A 14,560-nucleotide genomic window follows, 5' to 3' on the forward strand; every position below is an offset into this window, starting at 1 on the left:
CACTGGCATTTACTCAAAGGCTTCTGGATGGCAAGAATTGCTTAGAACAAAGTCTGTCAAATGGTTGAAAATGCTACTTTGAGGAGGCTGGTATGAAATGACTTTTTAAACCACATGAGATTTTGAAATAATCTCCAAACCCAAATGTTTATGTAAATTTTCATCAGCGGGGGAACTATTTAAATAAATGTAGTGTCTCTTCAGGGGAATATCCTGGTATCATAAGAAAGAACGAGGAAGTGATCTCCAAGACATATTATTAAATGAAGAAAGCAAAATGTAGACACATCACATACAAAAATTAACTCAAACTGTATCATTGACTTAAATGTAAAAGCTAAAACTATAAAATTCTGAGAAGACAACAGAGGGTAACTCCGTGATGCTGTATCAGGCAATGGTTTCTTAGGTATGACATCAAAAGCATGAGCAACAAAAGAATAGGGAAACTGGACTTAATCAAAATTAAAACCCTTTGAGCCTCAAAGGATGCATTAAGAAAGTCAACCCACAGAATGGAGAAAACATTTGCAAATCTTGTATCTGTTAAGGGACTTGTAGCCAAAGTATATAAATAACATGTATAATTCAACTATAAAAAGACAAAGTAATTAAAAAATGAACAAAGGACTTGAATAGATATTTCTCCAAAGAAGATATATTAATGGCCAATAAGCAAATGAAAAGATGCTCAGACATTCCTAACCATTAGAGGGACAGAAATGAAACCACAGTGAGATACCACTTCATACCCACTAGGCAGGCTATTCAAAAATACAGTAAGTGAGGATGCGGAGAAGTTAGATCTCTCTACATTGCTGGTGGGAGTGTAAAACAGTGCAGCCCTTTGGAAAACAGACTGGCAGTTCCTCAAATGGTTAAACAGACAGTTACCATCGACTTAGCAGTTTGCCTCCTAAGCATATACCCAAGAGACCCGAAAACGTGCCCATCAATTGATGAATGGATAAACAAAGTGTGGCATATCCATACAATGGAATATTTTTCAGCCATAAAAAAGAAAAAACATATTGATACATGCTGTATCATGGATGAACCATGAAAACATGTTAAGTGAAAGCTGAATACAAAAGGTCCCGTATTATGTGAGCCCATTTACATGAAATTTCCAGAATAGGCAACCCCACAGAGACAGAAAGAAGACTGGTGGGGGCTGGGAGCAGAGGGGGATGGGGAGTGAGCACCAATGAGTATAGGGTTTCATTATGGGGTAATGAAAGTATTCTAAAATTGGACAGTAGTGATGGCTGCATTATTCTATAAATATACTAAACACACACACACACACACCCCCACTGAACTCTATGCTCTAAAATGGTGAGTTTCCTAGTATGTGAACTGTACCGCAGTAAAGCTGCTGTTAAAAAACAAAAGCAAACTGTCGAACAATGTGTATGGGATGCTATTGCTGACAGATTTGCTCGTATCTCCATAAAATCTCCCTGAAAAGATACACAGGAAACTAACACTGGCCTCCTCAGCAAGGGGACAGGAGACAGAGGAAGATTCTTCACCATGTACTCTTTTTTAACTTTTGAACCATATCTATATAGTACTATTCAAAAGTTTTAATTAGAAGTGAAATGAGGGGGGTGGGTATAGCTCAAACAGTAGAGCGCATGCTTAGCATGCACGAGGTCTTGGGTTCAATCCCCAGTACCCTCACTAAAAATAAATAAATAAGCAAACCTAATTATCTACCACCCACTAAAGGAAAAAACGAAAGAAGTGAAAGGAAATTAAAAAGTGCTTTTAATCGACTAGTTCCTTCCATTGGTTTGACAAAGCAAAGTTCTATGCAAAACAGCACACTTAGGGGCTGTGGATGGTAATAAATGCTAAAATTAGCCTGAATTAACAGAAAAATCAGTATGGTTTTCTTTTTTATACTGTTTAATTCTGGTTCCATTAACTTTTCCCTTTTGGTCTTCTAACTCTTTATATCTTAGTGGCTCTTTGATGAAGACATTGTCTGTATCTCTTTTATTTGGAAACCCAAACTAAACAAATTTTTCCTATAATTGATCAAATTTCCAAACTTGTTAAAAAAAAAAAAAAGCAAGAAACCTATTTTTTTTAATTTCTGATAAAACCTCCCTCTACCAGACATTATAGTTTAGAAGACATTAAGGATAATAAGTGACCTTTGATTTAGGAATAAATTTAAGAATAAATGACCTTTAGGAAAAAGCCAAAAACAGCTAGAAACACTATTTCCTACATGCTCCACTCCTAAATGCCCATGCAAGTGGATTAAAACTGCCCTCTGAAAGCCACTCTCTATTTTTCACCAACTTTGTCACAGGGCTAGTCCAGAAACAGGCCTCCAAAACAGGCCCCTGAACCCCAGCTCTGCTCATAACTGGGGCAGAAGGAAAGAGCCCCACTTGGTGAAGAAGGTCTCTCTTCCACTTAATTCCACACTCTCCAGCTGCAAACAGAGCGTAGTTTCTTCCATTTTGGAGAGTTCTATACTGCAGATCTGATGTGATATACAAATTACCTACGCTCTTCTGTTACTATGCCCGCGCCACGCACACACCCCCTCGCCGATGCAGAGGGGAGAGCTGCTTTACAAGGCCACAGGGCTGTGCCAGCCCAGCCTCAACGCCCTAGCACGGCACACAAAGCCCTTCAAAGGCTGGCTCCGGGTTACCATTCTGGCCAGTTCATCACTCTCTCCATCTCACCCCAGACTATACATTTCTGCCACATCAAACTTCTAGCCCTTTTGCCAACACAGTGCACTTTTTGACAACCATATGCTTTGTACATGCTACTCTTTTTGTCTGGAATGCCATCTCCACCAACTCACTCACTCAAACAACGCCTACTCTTCCTTCAGGGCAACTCCAAGATAATCACGTCTGAAAAGTCTCCCCTAACTTGGGGTCTAATTGTGTGCATTTTTTTCTGAAGTTTAAATGCATTTCTATTTAAAAAGACTTATTACCAAGTTATAAAAATTAGCGTATTTCATCAATTCTAAGACACCACTGATGACAAGACATTATTTTATGTGCCACCAGGAAGTAAAAATGGTGGCTCAGTGACTGTAAGGCACATTGCAACATGAGAGATATTAAAATGTGCAAAAAATGATTGTTAAAATTAAAGAAACATAGTAAAACAAATCTGAAAGGTAAAGATGTTGTTTTCCAACTATCTGTTTACCTGTAACACATCTCTTGATAATTGTTTTCATCTCTTCCAGGCCTTTGGCAACTAAGATTTTGGATTTTACTCACATTTGATTCTTCCCAATAATTAGCTCGGAATCTAAAACCTAAGCTATGCACAGTAAGAGTCCCATTTATTAAATTTAAAAATAAGAATTCCTATTTATTAAGCATCTGTTTAATCAAATATAAAAAGAATCTGATAAAACTTAGAAATCATTAATGCCATAAAAATAAAACTTAAAACAGCTTCTTTGTCCGCAGTGACCCAGGCAATACCAGTATTTCAGCATCAGTGTTACCCCTAAATATACTGGAGATGTTAAATATTCTTAGCCTTTTAAAAAGATGCATAGGATATGCCCTTGCATTCAAGGTTCCAAAAACATTCTTGACATTCGAGTTTGCCAAATCTCCCATTTGCTACATTAGATTAATGGGGTATGGGATTTACTTAGTACAGAGACAACATTTTTGCCCCATAACATAAACAATGATAGGCACTTAAGAATATATTTGTAAGAAGAGAGTCTGATGTTTGCTGACGGCTTTCAAGCTGTCCCCGTCCCCCTCTCCCCAGGGGAAGCTGCTAAGAAGCCCCAGATGACCCCTCCTTTGGAGCAGATGGGAAGTTAAAACCAAGCCCGGCCAGCAGCACAGATGGGAACCCTGACCCAGCCCCACCACCTAATCACAATAAAAGCAAAGCCAGTCTCCTTCCTTGTACTTTTAAGCCACTTTTGGACCTGCTTGAGAAGCCTGCTCTGCTCTTCCCAGAGAGCCTCATTATATGATCAACAAACCTTTCGATGCCCTCTTGGTGCACAGGTGGCACTGTCAGCTCCTATATCCAAACCAAATCTGGTGTGCGTTGCGGGGCTGGGGGGTGTCCTCTCACCTCTGTGGAGCGATCACAGCAATGCTAATTCTCCAACTGATGGCAGCAGATAATACTGCTATGATTTCACTCCCAATTTAAAGTAAATGTAATGATACAAGTGGATAAAAATGTTCATTCATTGTTGTAAAGGGTCCACGGTAAGGACTTTTATTCGGGCCTACGTGTAAACTTATTCCAGAGGGCGGGAGCGGGAAAAGCATCTGTCTATCTGCAGGTTCTTAGAGAACTCATGGGCCTCAGTCAGACAAACTTTCTAACGGCTCTTATTCATTTTACGTGTCACAAGTTCTCCCCCTAGAAAGGCAAGTTGTTTACAAGATAGCTCCAACTTTTCCTGGAAAACCACCAGTGTGGCTGTGTGGTCTGCAACTACGGAAGCCAGAGGGCTACCTGAGACAGCGAGGAATGATGTATAACCCTGGGCAAAAACCTCTCTATGCCTCAGCGCCTTCCACTATTTATTCTAACAACCGTACCTACCACACAGGGTTATTACAAAACAAAATGAGTTAATATTTATAAAGGGCTTAGAAGAGTGCCTGGCCTATGATAAGCTCCACATGAATTTCTGATAAATAAATAAGCAGCTGCAAGGACATTTTAGGTGTATTTGTGCAATGGGATGCTTTTGGGCTATAAAAAGTATCTATCAAAATCGACAGCAGCCTCTCCTTTCTGAAAAACTGCGTTAGTAAGGAGTCTAAGAATGTCGGTCCCATTTACTTCATGGCATTGGTCATCTCCCCAAATGGACTCTGAGCACGTGGAGAGCCTGAGTCACCCCCACAGTCCTCTTCTGTTCCTGCCAAGCACGTTCACAGTGTCAAGCTCCTCAGGAACATCCAGGGATGCCAGTGGCTGGGCTGGCTTCGGAATGGTGTCGACAGTGCTGGAACTAAAGCACAGACAGGCTGCCCGGCCCACCTCGGTGAGCTCTACTTTTCTTGAAATGGGAGGTGTTCTAGAGTACTCTCTAAGTAAAGGATGTTCAACAACTGTTCATGCGGAGTCCGGAGACAGAGGCCAAGTTAGCCAGGAGCAGAGCAACAGAAAACAGACCACTGTGGCTTGACTGCTGGAAACAAGAGGCATCGTTACTTTCATTTATTTACACTCTGCCTAGTTATATGAAGCAGCTGATGTGGCTTACTACAAATACATACAAACATAAATCCTAAATAAAACACGGAATCAGGAAAATATCAAGTAAAATCTCAATGCTGGGGGTAAGGTAACAGAACAGAGACATGCAGGAGATACGGTCTTTTCTTGGCTGGCGTGTCTAGAAATCTCTCCTACGCTTTACAGCCTAAGTAATGCAGGGAGTATGTCTTTAAGAACAACCTATAATAGTGCAATTGTGTATTTTGTAAAGCAGGCTCTCCTGACACTCCCCGTACAAAAAAAAAAAAAAAAAGCTGATGATATTACACCACAATAGGACTCAAAGAAAGCATTTGTGTAAGGAGCCAAAGCATGACTGTCCAAATACAAAGCCAGACCAAGGATAAGACGTGGAACAGCTACAGAAGTCAATGGACTGCACATTGCTTGAACAATCCTTTACAAATACCCCTTCCCTTGACGGGGCTCCTGATAAAAGTTGTTTGGCAAAACGTTTCCCATTACACTCTTTGCCAGTGTGGTCTGTGTTGATTATCAAAGGAAGGTCCACATTCTTGACAGATCAAAGAACAAAGCAGGTTGACAGTTCACTGTAAAAGCTGAGGTGTCAAACCAAAGCTCTCACCTAGGTCCGTGGCCATCTCGCGCCCCCCACCCCCCAGGTGGGAGGTGAGTCACGGGAATGCCCCGTGAAGCCACAGCAGCCCCTCTCCTAGGGAGTGACTTTGGGATTGCTCCAGAGTGAAGTACAAATGATAGGTCACACGGCCAACTACCGACCATAGAGCACAGGCAATACGATTTTAGTCCAGAATTTCCCACAGTACTTGCTAACAGTCACCCAGAACAGTCAGCAGCTACACACTTCGCAGGGCCTAAGCCAAGGATGGGAGGGGGCCAAAATCCCAACCCCAGGAGGCAGCACGGAGGCAAGCTGACATGTGAGCTGAGGCTCGTGCACACAACACCCCACAGTCTCAGCAGACTTCATCTATAAAATACACATTCAAAGATCTTTCAAGACATTAAGACTATCAAGACGGTGACCTCAGAGCATGGCAGCCCAAGTTGGTCACAGGGCCCTCTTGAGTGCGAGGCCCTGAGTGACGATGCTAATTGCCTGCCTGTGAAGCTGGCTCCAACAGCCGTGAAAGATTCTGCAAAATGTTCCCACAAAACGTCTGACTTTGAATGATAAACCTCATCAATAACCCGGTCAATTGAATGAGTTATGAAAGATATTCCTCTGTCACATTTACAGCTCTCCATCATATCAGACACAGTACACACGGGTTTCAAGTTACCATCACCACCACCACCACCACCATCACGACCTAAGAAATGACATTCCTAGACTTTTGGCTCTAATTACAAAATGAAACTATTATTCCTATTCTGAGATAAGAGACTAGGGACTCCTTACTGAAATCTCTTCAGGCAATCCATATATACTTATTTTAAAATTTGGAAAGTATCTTTTCCATTTGAAAGTTACTATTAATGGGAGGTGGGTACAGCTCAGTGGTAGGGCCCATGCTTAGGATGCACGAGGTCGTGGTTCAGTCCCAGTACCTCCATTAAAAAAAAAAAAGAACGTATACAAGATCTTGTGGTAGCTCACAGCGGGAAAAAAATGTGACAATGAATATACGTATGTTCATGTATAACTGAAAAATTGTGCTCTACACTGGAATTTGACACTACATTGTAAAATCACTATAACTCAATAAAAAAATGTAAAAAAAACTAATAAATTTTGGGAAAAAATGAAAAAGAATGAATTTCTGAAAGTTACTATAAATGTCACAACTAAGCAATACACTCTTATGCTTATATTCCAGCCTTCTGACATTATGGAAAATAAGAATAATTTGATCAGACTGAAAGGCTTTAAACAGGAAAGTGACATGCAATTTAAAACAGTTCTCGCTTTTACGCAGAAACTAGAATGGAGGGGGATGTGGGCAGAAACAGGGAAATTGGTTAGGAAGTTATGGGACGGAGTGGTGGTGACCTGGACCAGAGGTGACGAGATGGAAAGAGAAATGGATGATCGACAGCACTTCTTGCAAACTGAATCTGGGGACGAAGAAAAGGAATGAACCAAGAATAACTGCTGGGTTTCCTGCTTGAGCAACTGGATAAGGAAAGGTGCTTACAGAGCTAGAGATCTAACTTGGAGAAGGAAAGGAAATCAACCTACATTCTCAAAAATGTTAAATTTGTGATGTCTATGAGACCTCCAAATGGAGCCAAGTAGGTAACTGGATATGCTGGTCTGAAGCTCAGAGGAGTCTGGGCTGTGTATAAATTCCTGAAGTGACCAGCATACAGGTGGTATTTAAAATCACAGAAGAAAAGGCCATCACCTAAGAAAATAATGCTGTGAAAGATGAGGGTCAGGCCTAAGTCTGGAGGAGTCAGGTATGGAGGGAGGGAAGGCCTTGCAGAAGGCAGCTGACATGGAGCAGCTTGTGACCAAGGAAGAAAACCAGAGAATGGGGTGTCAGGAAAGCCAAAAGAGGAACGGGGTGGGGGGAGTCTCAGCAGGTGACCACAGAGAAGGATCAACAGAGTCTGGCAGCCTGGCATGTGTGATCCAGGCCAGGAGAAGTTCAGTGGTGACGAGGTCGGACTGAAGCAAGGGTGTGAAGGGCGGGGGTGTGTACAAAGACGGGAGTACAGACAGCTCTTCAGAAATTCTGCTGAGAGTTGGAGCCTGGAAATGTAGCTAAGGGGCTTGTGGGACCAAGAGAGGGTCTTTAAAGATTAGAAATTCTAGAGCTTGTTTGTACTGTAATAAGGACAATCCAAAGAGAGGTGGTAAAGAAAGCAACAAACCCCTGAGGAGATGAAAAGAGATGATGGGGTGGGGCTGGCCAGCTGGTTACAATGAGGGGACAGAAGGGCAAGGGAGGCAGGAGTATTTGAAAGGGAGTGATTATAACAATGCACCATGGAATCTGAGCTGGAGACGAGAGAGGAGCAGCCAGGAAGTGACTAATGTGAGTAAGAGAGTGGGAAAGAACCAGAAGTCTTAATGAGTTCCAGAAAGTGTTGCAGTAAGACTGCAAGAAGGAAGTGGGGCTGGAAAAATAGGATGAGTTTTTAAGAGTTGTTGCATTTTCTAGCAATGACGAGGCTCAGAGAAGACAAAACTAGAAGTGAGATGGCCAGGGAAGGAGATGTTCAGAGTGTAAAAAACACCTCCTCAAGAGATGGCATGCGCCCAGGGACTTCCTGCAAGTGGCTGGCCAATAGGGATACGAAGAATGAAAGGGAGGAAGGTACAAACAAGTTCTCTGGCTGCATTCCCCAGGTACAAAGCTGCCTAATGGGCTCCCCGGGGCTTCTTGGGGTGTCGTGGCAATGTGTACGGGAAGGCAGCGCCTCCTGAGAATTTCAGAGCTCAGTTTCCACATTTGTTTCAGGTAAATTATACCGTAGAATTTCAGAAACTTTAAGTTGTTTTTAAAATTCAAAGAGCCCTTTTATTTCATAACTTTCAACTAACAAACTTAAAACAAAGTATAGCAACACTCTGCTCACCACCAACAATATATATTCAACAGACACCTACTGGGTTCCCTGCTGGGCACCTTCTAGGCCTTATCCTCCAGTGGGAGGACCCAGAAAGAACAAACAGATACAGAAGAAATAATATATTTTCAGCTATAAACAGTAGAAAGAGTATAAACTAGAGCAATGGATATCAGCAAAAAATACGGTTAGCAGTTGTATGTTCATTTTTTGTTGGTTTGGGGGGAGGCAGTTAGATTTATATATCTTAATCAATCAATCAGTCAATCAATCTATCTATCTATTTTAGTGGAGGTACTGGGGATTGAACTCAGGACCTCGTGCATGCTAAGCATGCACTCCACCTCTGAACTATACCCTCCTCCCTTGCTCATTTTATTTTGTGCCACTGTGCTGTTAGCTGACACGAGTGTTCACTGTGTGTGTGTGTGTTCGTTTTTGTGTACTGTGACTCCTAAGTCCGATGTTCTTTCCATGCAACATTAGTATATTAAATACCTTGAAATCGGGTGTAGAACTGCTTATTTAAAGGGAAAAAAAAAAAAAAAAGGAAGGTCCGTGAAGCTTGAAATAAGAGGTAGCAACACTCAGCAGATGCTGTTGTTCAACTGTAGAGAGAATCCACTTCACATGACACGCTCTCTGTCTAGGAAAACTCTCAAGATGCAGGGAACTATCAAGGAGTCCAGTCAAGGTTTCTGGGCCGTCTCCTCATGTCTGAAGTGGCACTGTCAGCATGTGACAGCACTCTCCAGTGAAGAGGGTGACTTAACCAATCCAACGTGTCTGTTAGTTACATGCCTACCACAGAGAGAGGGATGTTTCAGGCTACCATGGCTTGACGACCATAACCATTCAATAAACATCCACTGAGCTAATGCCATATTCCCTGGGCAATCTAGTGAGGATAGTTTGTCTTTGGACAGAGAGAAAAATGCACTAACAACTCAATCCGCTTAAGGATTCTAGCCCCCCAGTATTTATAATGCTCACTGAAACTCCATAAGCTGACATGATGTTCTTACTGGATATAATGCCCTTGAGAGCCTGGTTAGACAGTTTCCCCCCTGAGCCACATCCCTGTCAAATCCAATGTCTGGACTACAAAGCTGACATCTGACTGCTCCCTGCATCTGAAGATCCTGAATTCTGGGAAGACCTACCTCTCTATTTTCACTCATTCTCTGTTCTATTGTTTATAGTTTCTACATGGGGTTCAGCTCAACACTTCACCTCATATCTACTAAATGCTTACTATGTTCCAGGTATTGTGCCAAGTATCAGAGGCTTAAAGATGAACACGGCACAGTCCTGCACTTAGAGAAACAATGATATAAACAGATAATTTTAGATAAAGTGATAGAGAAGAAGCTTAGAGGCAGGGCACCTGGCCTAGCCTCGGATTATCTGCCAGATGAACTTGTAATTGAGATAGAAAGTTTAAATAGGGGTAGCCAGGTATATAAATGGGGAGAAGGGTAATCAGGAGGGAGTGAAAAATACCATATACAAAGCCAAGGAGACAAAATGATGAATTATGCAGAAATGTTGCAAACAATTAATGAAGTGCAAGGGAGGGGATGGCAGATGAGGAGGGCAGAACATACGAGTCAAGCTAGGGACCTGAGCTTCTCCTTAAGATAACGGGGAGAGACGGAGGGTCTTAGCAGAAGGGCAGCACAAGTAAGTCTGCCCAGGAGACCCCTCTGGCAACAGCTGGGAGGGTAGACCTGAGAGGAGCATGACAAGCATTAGGGAGACCGCTTCCAAGGCTCTCACAGTCATCTGGACTTACAGCGATCGGCACTTGTCCTAGCACAATAAAAAAGCAGACGTAGACTTAGAAATAGAAGGTGGACATTGGCAGGGCTCTCATTAAACCCATGGAGGTGGGGTGAGGGAAAGGAAGGGCATTTGTCTTGGGTGTTTGAGGGAAAGGCAAACGGGACAGGGAGAAACAATGAGAACAATGGCCAGTGGAGTGACGTGGAGACACAGTTTGGAAAGGAGAGATATATGGAGTTAAGTTTTGAACATAAAAATTTGAGGTGCCTCTGGACATTCAAATGGACGTGGAGAGTGGGTTAAAGTCTGCACTGCAGAGCACTGGAGATTTATTTGGAAGTAACCATTTATTTAATAAATCCTTATCAAACGCCTGTATCTGCCAGATATGAATTGTAGTAAAAAGGACAAAATTGGATGAGATCACCAAAGATGAGAACATGATGAGACAAGCAGAGGGCTGAGAGCAGAATCTATGGAAAATCAATGTTGGGGCACAGCCCCGGACACGGGAATCTTGGAGCAGACAGGGAAGAGAGATGAGAATCAAAGTAAGATCACAAAGATAAAAGAAGACAAGGGTGGTTAACAATGTCGAGGAAGGAAAGAAGGCCAGAATGAAAAGACCTTTCATAGGTCAGTTGGTTTGGCAAATCAGGTGGCCTTTAGCAAAGCGTCAAATAGGTGAGAGGAGACAGAAGTCAGGTAACTCTGGCATGAGGTGTGACTAGCAAGTGCCAGAATAGAGACGGCAAGGAACAGAACCACTCATGAACAGGGGAAATCAACAATTTGAGATTTCCACCTATGCCTTATCTTTTATAACTCACCACTGGTGTGGTGGTTAATTTTAAGTGTCAATTTGGCTGGACCATCAGCTGGACCAATAATCTCTGGTCAAAGATTACCGTGGATGTTTCTATGAAGGTGTTGTTTTGGAGGAGATTACCATTGAAGCTGGCAGACTGAGTAAAGCAGATTATCCTCCATAATGCAGGTGAGCCTCATCCAATCAGCTGCAGGTCTTAAAAAAAACAAAGACTGACCTCCCTGAGAAAGAATTCTACCAGCAGATTGGATTTGGACTCCAACTACACTACTTCCCTGAATTTCCAGCCTGCCAGCCTACCCCACAGATTTTAGATTTACCAAGCTTCCACCACTGTGTGTGTCATTTCCTTAAAATATCCATCCACCCATCCACCCATCCATCCATCCACCCATCCACCCATCCATCCTGCTGGTTCTGTTTCTATACAGATTTTGGTACCAAGAGTGGTTCTAGAAGAACAGACTCTTAAGGATGAGTTTTCTGAATTGATTCTGGGGCTTCTGGAATTGGTCTCTCATCTGATTTGGTTTAAAGACACTAATGACTCCAGTAGTAAAGAATGCTCTGATAATCCATGGCGTGATGTGGCCATAGAGACATGCAAAACATCACCACTGGATTCTCCTAACCAAACACTGACAAAAGGCAAGGTCTGGATGACCATGTAGGTAATACCTTTGAACATTCTGTCCAACTAATGAGTATAATGATACTGGCCAATTGCTCCTAATGTCACTAGACAAAGTGAAGAAAGCAAAGGATGAGCTCAGGGATTCGAATGCCCAGCTCAAATGTTCATAAATGACCAGAAAATTTCTATGTTTACCCTGAAAGGGACCCTTACCTCCTACAGCCACAGAGCTGAGACTGTTGAAAACTGAACCCAGGACCTCATCCTGAGAGTGACTGAATTACAGAGCAAAATGAATCCCCGACTTCACAAAGTAAGGGCATTGACTTCAAATGAACAGGGACCCTGGGGGAAGACTCTGATGAAGATGGGGGACACTGAACTCCTAATAACAGTGAGTCTTCTCTGCCAATAAAAGCAGACCCCAGTCTGAGGAGATAACCCTGTTGTGCCTAAGGAAACCTTGATGCCTCACTGAGGCAGCTGCCCTGAGAGACAGGCTGATTCTCCTGAGGACCATTCCCCCCACTCCTCTTTGCTTCTAGACTCATCACTAGACTCAAGTCACAGAAGGCCCCTACAGGTATAAAGTGTGACCCTTGAGGACATGCACTACACAACAAAAGAACTACTTCATTTTTCTAATTTATACAAACAGAAACCCAGGGAATATGTGTGGAATGGACATAAAGCGTGTGAGATACTGGTGGAAGGAACAAAGTTGAATGAATTGGGCCAAACTGACTGAGATGAGCCCATTAGACAGAGATTTTGCATTTACTGCTGCAACTCGGGGAGTTAGAAGGAGCTCTAACAGCTTGTTTTGGATTCCTTGGCTAAAACATGGACAAAAAGTGGCTCACAGTAAGTGAGCCTGAAATGCCAGCCTGCCTTGGTTTTATGGAGAGGAAGGGATTCGAAGGCTCCGGGAGATTGGAATGTCAGCGTGGATCTGTCATCCACCCTGGGAAGGTCATGTCTTTCAGCATCACTGTGAGAAATGCATTAGAGCCCTGGACCACTCTTCTCTGTAGGCCAGAACTCACAGTGGGCACCGCTAACACCGAGGCAGTGCTTCCTAAATACAGGGACGTAAGTGGGTCCTGGAGTAGCAGCGGGAAGCGGCAGCACTCAACCGCCAAAGGCAAGGCAGGTATGGTTACTACCATAGATGGCAGAGCGAAAGCAGCAATCAGAACAGCCTGACTCAGAGCCCTGCAGCGTTCCTGGAAATGACACAGCTGTGCAGCCTGCTAAACTCTTACTTGATCTGGAGAAGCAGAGAAGTTCAAGGTCAATTGAATGAAAGTCTAACGTGAATACAGAAACAAAGTCACATCGCCTCAATCAACTCCCAGACTTGAGCCAGTTTACAGACCCAGAACCCCTTGAATAAAGGGGAGGCCGGCTCCAAACCAGCATAAATTAAGAAAAGAATCTGAATGAAGGAATTCAAGTGGCAAGCCATCAGCTTTAGGTATGAGATGTACTTCAGAAGGTGGAATTTTTCAGATTTTAGAAAATCAATACAACGTACACACTGTATTTCATCAGCCACCCCAGCTGGGTCTAGGGCACCATCTCATTATCAAACACATCAGTATTTCTGTGCTGAAACATATGATTTGTCTCACCAAGTGGATCACGACTGAAAATCGTCTCGCATTTGTAGTTGAAGTCAAATTTTGCAGCCAAAAAAGTCTGTATAGAACTCAGGAAAATTTTCAGTTTTCAGAGCTTTGGGGATCTGGGAAGTGCTGATAAAAGACTGTGGACCTTTAATTTGAAGTGAGCATGAGAAATTAACCCTCAGCATTTTCTGTTCTGAAATCCATATACTAGAGCCTGATTGCAAATCTGCATCACTTCTGCTTCTAATTAAAACATCCTCTAATTTTTCTAGTGTATAAAGTTCAGCAAGCTTTACTGGGGTTCTACACTTGCAGTCACTGGGGGGAAAGAAAAAGAAATTCCAAGCAGCTGAAAGTGATCAAGACTGAAAAGTCCCCATTCGTCATGAGACAAGGGCTGGGACTCCTGCTCATGGAGGCAGCAGGGCCACAGAACTGCTGCCAGGGGGGTGGAGGGGCCAGGGGAAGGCGCCGGTGAGCAGCCTCTGGTTTCAACACCCTGAGCCTGTTTGGGCCTCCCGTAGGGCAAGCCTGCGAGGAATCTAACTGCAGAGGGATCTGCACAGCTCCAGGGAGGAACTCAGCCCCAGGGAAGAGGTAAGGCTCAGTGGCTCGGGCAGTGCTTCTTGATGAGGGACAAGGAACCCTCCCGAGCTTCGCTTGTGTGGTGTCAGACACTGTGTTAAATGGATGCGTGCTGGGTCCTAGCCCGAGGGAGCAGAATCAGAGTGCGGGGAACCTACAAGAACCACACCACTGACAATCCCTGAGGAGCAGTCAGAGCGTGGTTCTGCACTGTTGGCGATGATGGCTTCTGCACGGTAGCTTCGTCCCTCTACACTGGAGTGGGCAGCATCAAGGCATCGGGGTTCTTGGCACAAACACGACCACAGAGGGGAGGACATCGGTGGATGC

The 14,560-nt window shown here is 43.4% G+C and overlaps 1 protein-coding gene across 1 annotated transcript in view; it reads right to left on the reverse strand.

Moving 5' to 3' along the window:
* Positions 1 to 14,560, reverse strand: part of MPZL1 (myelin protein zero like 1) — a 57,165-nt gene that overhangs the window by 35,545 nt on the left and 7,060 nt on the right. The gene's annotated exons all lie outside the window — the stretch shown is intronic.

This window comes from Vicugna pacos, chromosome 21, assembly GCF_048564905.1.
Source record: "Vicugna pacos chromosome 21, VicPac4, whole genome shotgun sequence".
Classification (NCBI taxonomy): domain Eukaryota; kingdom Metazoa; phylum Chordata; class Mammalia; order Artiodactyla; family Camelidae; genus Vicugna; species Vicugna pacos.